The sequence below is a fragment of the Lactuca sativa genome, chromosome 9 (assembly GCF_002870075.4).
Source record: "Lactuca sativa cultivar Salinas chromosome 9, Lsat_Salinas_v11, whole genome shotgun sequence".
In the NCBI taxonomy this organism is placed as follows: domain Eukaryota; kingdom Viridiplantae; phylum Streptophyta; class Magnoliopsida; order Asterales; family Asteraceae; genus Lactuca; species Lactuca sativa.
Window position 1 is genome coordinate 109,457,322 of NC_056631.2, and position 9,893 is coordinate 109,467,214.

Genomic DNA, 9,893 nt, shown 5'->3' on the forward strand with positions numbered 1-9,893 from the left:
CGAACCTCCATCATTAGCAAAAACATCCTCATGAACGACCGATACAAGATACTACACCTCGATTGAATGTGAACGGATCCCACTAATACATAACTAACTCAATAAAACTTCCAAAATTATCCATATTTGTTATCAAAACTCGGGTCGAATCAATCCAAATACCAACCTTAACATGCCCCAAGATTAGATTCTACCCTAATATAGAGTTACACCTGAAAAACTAATGACATCACCCCAACCTCCAAACTCCATATAACCAAGGACAGTTGTTGAGCACGAACCCACTATGAACAATACTTCCATAACCAAGAATTGAGGATACCCATACTCAGATACCAAATATACAACGTACAGTATTCAACGACAGGTTGACATATCCATTAAACTTCAACTGATACAAATCTAAACCTTTGAAGAACCTCAATTATTAATGATGAATGAAATAAACAATGATCTAGATTGCATTAACAACAGATACAATGATCTAATAGACTACTGAACCAAAACCTATGCAGAACGAAACACAACAAACTCTGAAGATGTTTACCGATCAATAACTGTCCATCCTAGACTATAGGTAGCAACCTATACAACATGCTGTTGAATCCCTTAATAACCGATACTCAACCGGAGCATCCCAAACACATCTTCATCTGTTCACCAATATCCCAAAAGGAACCACGAGCTATAATGAGCTCCTTAACCAACAGCTTCCTGCTGTAAAGTCAACTCATGCATTCTTGAGCACATACATTAGATGACAACTTGATTTGCATCCCTTACATAACCAAATCCTGAAACAAAGCCTCGCAAACCCAAATGGTAGATCCTTTTGACCCATCCTTAATTCCCCCAATTTCATTCCAACTTAAAACATTCATAACTTCTTCGTTTCAAATCCATTTTCGGTGTTCTTTATATGCACGAAAACGTATTGACGAGCCCCACAACCCTTTCTAATTACTTTTGTCTACTTTTTACATAAAGACGGTGAAGTAATTCCTTAATTCATAAAAGAAGTTTGAAACATCATTTTTCCCGGTTACCCTTTGACTACAGGACACAAACCAAGCTTTAATCGCTTATCTAACTTTATCATCATTGAATAAGATCTAAACCCCATTCCCTTGAAGCCCAATGCCTTTATTTGATCCATTTTTTATCCAAAATTCCAGAATATGAAACTTCTCGAAACAGGATGTTACAAATAAATGTGATAAAAATCTAGGACAAATTTTTTTCTTTTATTTATGAAAGACCCTAACTTTCATATTTCTGAAAGATCCAAACATTCATACTTCACAATATTGCTACTCCAAAACATGCTACATGCATATTCATAAATAATATTTTACATTGATAATTTTGATTACAAACGACTGGATACAAACCGACTATTTCAAAGTTTTATCATACTATATAACTACCCAGGATATTAAAGTTTTATACAAAGATGAAAACAAAATACAATAGTTTCAAACTATTCTGAATCATCCAACAGTATACAACTATACTTGTTGCTTATTGCCTGCAATTATAAAACATTGAGAGGGGTAAGAGGTGACGCTTAGTGAGTTCAATAATAGATACAATATAACGTTATGCCATATATATATATATATATATATATATATATATATATATATATATATATATATATATATATATGGCAGAAGCAAAGGGAACAAGGAACAACAACAGCATATGTGAATCATGAGGCAAGCTTTCCATGTCAATCGATGATTTGATTCATGGATACACAATCAATGAGACATAACAATTTCAATATTTGATATACATCAATAACGCTTCGGCCTAAATGGCACAAAAGACATACAATTTCTGATTAAACATTTTGGTAGATTTCACGCTTTCAGCCCTATCTAACTTTCTGTCAATGCCATAGAAAAGAAGTCATTCTCTTACGAGACATGCTCTACATGGCCAAAGGCTACATACATGTACCACCGTGAATCTAAGTCCTTTTACTGGTCACACGGTCAAAGGTACAACTTTGCTACCATAATAGCACGGAATAACAACATGAGATAATAAAACGGAAAAGCACATAACACATATAACACATAACATACAATTGTTCCTATATATTGAGCTCATCATGAATAACCAGGGAATATATGATAATTTGGGCAGCACTTCAGCTCTAAATATGACTTTTTGTGACGAAACCGGGGATTTTAGTTGAAAATCGGCCTTACTCAGGCAGAGTTTCGACTTGAAAATGAAATTTTCTCGGGAACTTCGGGGTTTCGAGACTTGCGTCGGGTGTCGGGGATGATACCGGGATTTCAGGGGGCTGTTCGGGTGGATTAAGAGAAAGTGGGAGGTGTAAAATGGAAGAATTTGTAAACAAAATCCGGCTACCTTCGTTTGCTATTTATAGGGGTTGAGACTCAGCATTACGTGGGCATAATTCTTGTGTACGCGGGGCGTAACGCCTCTGCAACGAGTACGTTGGGCGTATGCTCGTACGCTGGTCGTACTAGGTGGATCATCTTGGATGTGTCAAGGATATGACATGTCGTTGCCATGCAATGGAGTAGGGAAGGTGACGGACTCCAGGTCACGTACACGAGTACGCTAGGCGTACTCCCATTTCCAAACATCAAAAATTCATAACTTTCGCATACAAACTCCATTTTTCACGTTCTTTATATCCCCACGTAGGTGAGATTACGCTCTACAACTTTCGTTTAGACTCCGTTGCCTAATTTTGATTTCATTTTTAAAGTTTTATTTTTAACAGGCCGGGACAGGAAAAGTCCATTAAAAATTCATAACTTCTTCATCTGACGTCCGTTTTCTTCTGTCTATTTACCGTTGAACTACAATCGATGAGATCTTAGATTCTCGTTTAGCTTGTGTCGGCTAAAACTCACTCGATCTTTATTTCGAGTTTTTAGCTGTCTACTGCTATACTGAAATTTATAAAAATCATAACTTCCTCATACGAAGTCAGATTTTGACGTTCTTTTTATAGAAATTCTCAGTTTAACGAATACTACGACTTTCATTTAGATCACTAAGGCTAAAATGTAGTTTATCAAAAACTCACTTTTTACGTCATATGGCGTCATGCCGATTCTGTCACAAAATTTCGATAAGTCATAACTTCTTTGTTATAACTCGGATTTCGATGAGGTTTTCGCCTAAACGTTTCTAACGAGATTTTTTAAAACTTCAATAATAAAAAAATTTCATATTTTCAACTTTATGTTTTCGTTAAATTTCAATATTTGACATTAGATTGGAATCACATAAGACTTCCAATATTTTCTGAGTGATTCTAAACATAGTTTTACTTTATTTTTAGAAAAAAAAATCTGTTAGAACTCAACACTCAAAATCACGTAATATTTTTCATTACAAAACACGATTTCAAAATGTGTATGTTACAAATACCTCCTCCTTTTGGGGAATTCTTCCCCGAAATTACATCGATTAAAACAAATAGGGATTTTTCGCTCTTATCTCATTCTTATTTTCCCAATTATAATTTGGGCCTCGATGGTGTTTCCACTTGACAAGCACCAACTCCACTTCTTTATTACATAGTTCAGTCGTTCTTTCATTTATGATCTCTTCAGGGTCTTCTACATATTTTAACTTATTATCCATTTTCACCTTGGATAAAAGAACGACTTCATCATATATGCTTAAACATTTTTGCAAATAGCTCACATGAAACACATCATGAATACCTGTCAAATCTTCCAGTAATTCCAAGCGGTATGCTTGTTTACCAATCTTCTAGGTCATTTTGAAAGGACCAACAAATCTAGGACTTAGTTTTCCTTTCTTCCCAAATTGCATAATGCCTTTCCACGGGGATACCTTTAGGATTACGAAATCACCCACCTGGAATTCTATGGGTCGTCTCCTCATTTCTACATAGGACTTCTGTCAATCCTGGGCCGCTTTCATTCTTTCTTGTACGATTTGAATCTTGTCGGTGGTGTCTTGAATCATTTCAGGGCCTCCAAGGATTTTTGTCTTATATCACGCCAACATAATGGCGTACGACATTTATGACCATATAATGCTTCATTTGGTGGCATCTTGATTGAAGCTTGGTAACTGTTATTATACGAAAATTCGACAAGAGGTAAATACTTGTCCCAGTTACCACCGAACTCCAAAACACATGCATGGAGCGTCTCTTCTACTGTTTGGATCGTTCTCTCCATCTAACTGCCTGTTTGGAGATGATAAGCTGTGCTGCAAGTAACTCGAGATCCTAATTCACGTGGCATACTCGCCCAAACATGAGAAGTGAAGCGAGTATCGTGATCAGAAATGATCTTTAATGGCACACCATGTCTCGCAACAATTTCATCCAAGTATACTTGTGCGTATTTCTCCATTGGAGCCATTTCACGAATAGCGAGAAAATGTGCACTTTTAGTCAGGCGGTCAATAATTACCCAAATGTTATCATCCCGTCTAGCAGTCTTTGGCAATTTGGTAATAAAATCCATGGACAGTTCTACCCATTTCCATACAGGAACACCAAGACTTTTTGGTGTTCTGTAAGGCTTTTGGTGCTCTGTTTTGACTTGTAAGCATACTAAGCATTCATGTACATATCTTCCAGTGTCTCTCTTTAATCCAGGCCACCAATAATAAGCTCTTACATCATAGTACATTTTATTTGTACCAGGATGTACTGACAGTTTAGACGTATGGGCTTCAACTAAAATCTTTTGTCTTAATCCTCCAATCTTTGGAATCCATAGTCGATTCTTAAATACCTTTAATCCTCGTGGATCATTTAGTAAAATATCAGCATATTGTATCATCCCTTCTTTCTTCACATTTTCTGACTTTAAGGCCTCTTCTTGCCATTTCTTTAGTTCATCAAGAATAGTGAACTTCACTGTAGTGTGAGTAATAGTATAACACATACTATTACGATAAACCTTTTTGTTGAGTGCATCGGAAACTACATTGGCTTTTCCATGATGGTATAGGATTTCATAGTCATAGTCTTTGATCAGCTCCATGACTCGCTGTTGTCTCATATTCAAAGTTCGTTGACTGAATATGTACTTGAGACTTTTGTGGCCGATAAACAATTGGCATTTTCTACCAAAAAGATAATGTCTCCAAAGTTTTAGGGCGAATACCAATGCAGTGAGTTCGATGTCATGGGTGGGATAATTCTTTTCATACTCTTTTAGTTGTCTTTAGGAATAGGCTATCACTTTACCACGTTGCATCAACACACAACCGAGTCCCAATCTTGAAGCATCGCTATATACGGAGAAATCATTATCACCTTCTGGGAGTGATAAGATTGGAGCATGAGTCAAAAGATCTTTTAGAGTCAAAAAAGCTTTTTCTTGGGCTTCACCCCAATTCGAACTTGGTTTCCTTTTGTGTAATACTAGTGAGAGGCACAACTATATGAGAAAAGTCTTTAATGAATCTCCAATAATAACCTGCGAGACCCAAGAAACTGTGAATTTCAAAAGCATTACAGGGCGCTTCCCAATTCTGAATTGCTTCGATTTTGGTAAGATCTACGGATACACTGTCACCAGAAATCACATGGCCGAGAAATTGAACTTGACGGAGTATGAATGGCATGATCAGCTTCAGACTTAGAATAGATTATAATATCATCAATGAATACGATGACAGATTTGTCGACCATTGGACGGCATGCCCGATTCATCATATCCATGAATACAACAGGGGCATTTTTCAAACCGAATGGCATAACAAGGAATTCATAATGCCCATATCGAGTACGAAAGGCAGTCTTCGGTACATCCTGCTCGTGTACCTTCAACTGATGATAGCCAAATCATAAATCAATCTTCGAGAAATAACTAACACCCTAAAGTTGATTGAACAAATCGTCGATGCGAGGTAGTGGGTACTTGTTCTTGATAGTCACCTTATTTAACTCACAGTAATCAATGCACATTTGCATCGATCTGTCCTTCTTCTTGACAAACAATGCTGGAGCACCCCAAGGAGAGGTACTCGGTCGAATGAAGCATTTTTCAAGTAATTCCTGCAGTTGGCTCATCATTTTTTTCATTTCAGCTGGTGCAAGACGATAAGGAGTCTTTGCAATTGGAGCAGCACCAGGTACAAGATCAATTCAGAATTCTACTTACCTGTCAATTCTAGGCAAATCTTTGGGGAAAACATCAGGATATTCATTAATAATGGGAACATCATCTACCATTTTCTTTTCCTCTTTTGAGATATCGACGGTGTAATATAGATAGATAGAACACCCCTTCGATATGAATTCACGAGCTTTTAGGAAAGGGATTATTTTTAAGATTTTGAGTCTCTCTTCACTATAGACATAAATAGGATTCTCCCCTTCAATAGGAATACGTATTATCTTTTCATAGCATAAGAGTTCTGCATGGTTCTTTGACAACCAATCCATGCCGAGAATAATATCAAATTTGGCAAGGAGATAGGGATTAGGTTAGCAAGAAAATTATAGCCTTCAATCTCTATGACACAATCCATGTAGACTTTATCAGCTGATGCATTCAAAAACTCTTAGATCGATTAGATCTTTCACAAGAACGATAAAAGTAATAAAAAAAAGTTTAAGATTAATACGAGTATGAGCACAGAACAGAATCAAAGTTATGCTTATGATTCAAAACTGAGTCACGCGTCAGCAAATCTCGATGAAGAACTTCCGCTGTAGAGACAAGCTAGGGTTTACAAACGATATGAAATAAAACAATGAAAGCAATAATTAATAAGTCTGCATGCATCCAGCTTATATACTAAACCCTAATACAAAATAATGCATGGCTGGACAGGCCCAAAACCGGCATTCAAACTGGGCTAAGGACCGAGCCCATGACGCAATCCAATAGACTCTACAATCTCCCCCTTTGCGTCAAATGAGGCGAGAGATTATTTCCTCTGAGCAGGCCTCACCGTCTTGATAACTTTGAATAATCAAGGAATAATGGCAAGAAGAGTTTGTCTGAACTGAATGTACCACCTCAGCATGTCAATGAATAGTTTCTTATCAGCAGCACTATTCTGGTCGCACCTCTGTATGATCTCCAAGATATGCTCGAGGCAAGACGTTGAGAAGAGGTGTTTGTCAACAAGAGCGAACAGACATTTTTGACCTTCGCCTCTAAGGAACATGATTGTGTGATACTTTGAATCAATTTTCCCCTTAATCATGGTATTGACACTACCAGCTTTGCCCATGGTCTTGATCGTTGGTCGCTTGTGTATGGCAGAGGCAATCTCCTGATCCATCTTCGCTACCTCATGTATGTAGCAAACAAGCATATGCTTGACATGATCGATTATTGGCTGATACTCCTGGGAATTCAACAGAAGTATGTTGTTGAGGAGTATCCTTCCATGGGGATTGAGGTTCGGTAGATCAGTAAGGGAAAAATGGTGGACTGAGCCTTCGATTCCTCGAGTCACCCTAAATTTGACATTGATATATTTCCCTGCTGAATAGGGCTTCATCACCTTGACTGTGGTTATCTTCTTTGAGCTCCAAGTCTGGTATTGGGGTTGAGAAAACTCCAAGTAGAACTCCAGAAGATCCCTATCTACCTTCGGGTCCGGAGATGGAATGGCAACAGTCGAGTTGAAGCAGTGGAAGATGAATTCCTTTCGAGTGATTGGCATATCGAACTGTGCATCTTTGGAGTTGTCAAGGCCAAAAGACATTATCGGCTCGAGCCAGAGAACATTTGGCTCATTGATTGCACACCGCTGAAGCGAGTCTTTAGTCCATACAGGAAACATAGACTTTTTCTTCTCTAGGAGCTCCGCCTCCTTTCGCTTCTGTTCTAGCTCAGCGCGTTGCTTCTTGGTGATTTCTTCTGTTCGTTTTTCAGAAGGGTTATCCTTTGGGACAAGCTTCTTAGGAATGTCGACATAGACATCATCTTCATTGTCTGTGTCGTCTTCACCAATCTTCTTCTTCTTCTTGTCTTTGTTACTGACTGAAGCTTCATTAACCTTCGGTTCAACAGCTGGTTTTGAACTGGAAGGAGGAGGTTGTTGCTTTGACTCTTTATCTCCCCCTTGTTTTGGTTGGACCCCAGTCACCGGAACACCCTCGATATGGCTGAGAACGTCCAGTGACGGTCTGAGCTTGTCTGTCAAATGCCTTCTAACAGTGATAGTGATAAGTGGATCATTCATCTTAATAAGATGAAGGAGGATGGAGTGAACATCTGCAGCAGAACTCTGGATAACCTCCCTTTCTGACTTGAGGTCATTAATCTCTGCATTAGCAGTACGCAGCTTGTGTATTTGCAGTTTAAGCTGGGCTGTACGTCTGTCAACTCGTCCATAATTTGATTTTCCATAGCTAAGTCCGCTTCCAGTTGAGTTAAGCGTTCGTTGACACTAGCATGGAGCGATTCATTGGCTTTTTCAATGGCATGGCGTGCCACTTCAAGGTTCGAACACTCAGATTAAAGAGTCTTTTGAAGAGTCTCTACTGAAGTGTTGACAGTTTCAGCATTCTTGGCAACAGCAGCCTGCAAGGAATCTAGAAACAAGTGAGCTTCTTAAACTAGTTTATCGACTTTTGCGGTCGCTTCCTTGCACTCCTTAGTCGAGGCATCAATAGCGAGAAAAGCTTGTTAACATTGGTAAGAGGAGGCTTCAATAGCCTTGGCTGTAGCAGATAGGGTAGCACTGTGTTCGGCAACAACCGACGAGAACAATGCTTTTAAAGCAGCTTCTGAATGGGCACCAGAGGAAGAAGAGGAAAGCAGTTGATCAAGCTTGTCATTTACTTCTTTGAGATGACGTTTGGTAATTGGCTCGTCGTCGTCATCCTCGCTCTGCACTCGATAAGGACTGAAATATGTGGAATCGAATTCCAAGTCCTCACCGCCCAAAATAGGGGTTGTTTCAGTAGATGGTGTTGGGGTTAAGGGTTTTGAAGAAGGTGGATGTTCGGTTGTGAAAGTAGGTTCGGTTGTAAAAGGAGGTTCGGTTACAGGTGGATTGGGAATAGTAAAGGTAGGTTTTGTAGTAGTGTTAGAAGTTGTATCTATGAAAATGGGAATGGGAATAGGAATTGTAGTGAAGGGTTGAGAGGCGGTTATTGGAGAGATAGGAGGGATAGAAACTGGAATGGTAACAGGTGGAGGTGAAGGAGGAAAACAACAAACCGAAATTTCTGGAGTAGGGGAGCGAGGTGGAGTGTCCCCTCTGTCCGAAGCCTCTTCATCAGAACTTTCGCTCTCAGAATCTGAATGTGGAGCGTTCTTCTGCTTAGGAGGAACATATTCTGAATCCGAATCGCTGGAGGATTGAAGAATAAGTCTCCTAGCAGGCTTCTTCTGCTTTTTGGGTTGAGGTTGAGATGTAGCAGTCTTATCAGTTTTTCTCTTCTTGGGGGTCTGCCCCTTGGTTGGTTTTGTGACTGGTCCCTCCTTCTGCTATTCAGGCTTCTTACCCCTCTTGGCTGGCTTGTCAGCCTCTTCAATTGAACGAACCATAGCAGGTGTGAGTTCTCTGGGGCCAACTGAGGGACGCTTTTTGTACTGTTGAAGAACATTACTCGACGCTGAAATACGACCGATCATGGTTTCAGGAATAGGTCCAATTAAGGAGAACTTGGTTGGGTCAGTGACGATAATTTTCGTCGTATGAAAAGTAGCGATAGAAGAAAGCAAGGAATCCGCCATTATTGGGACACAATTACGATCCATTGCCCATTTGGTGATGATAGTCCAAAAACGCCCACATGAAATCTCAGAATGTCTGGATGAAGAAACCAGACTTTGAACCACCTGCTGCCAAATAAGGGACCCATAATCAAGGTTAAGCCCACTGTACAACCCATATAGCACCGTCATGAATGACTTGCTGGCACCGTCAGAACCAGC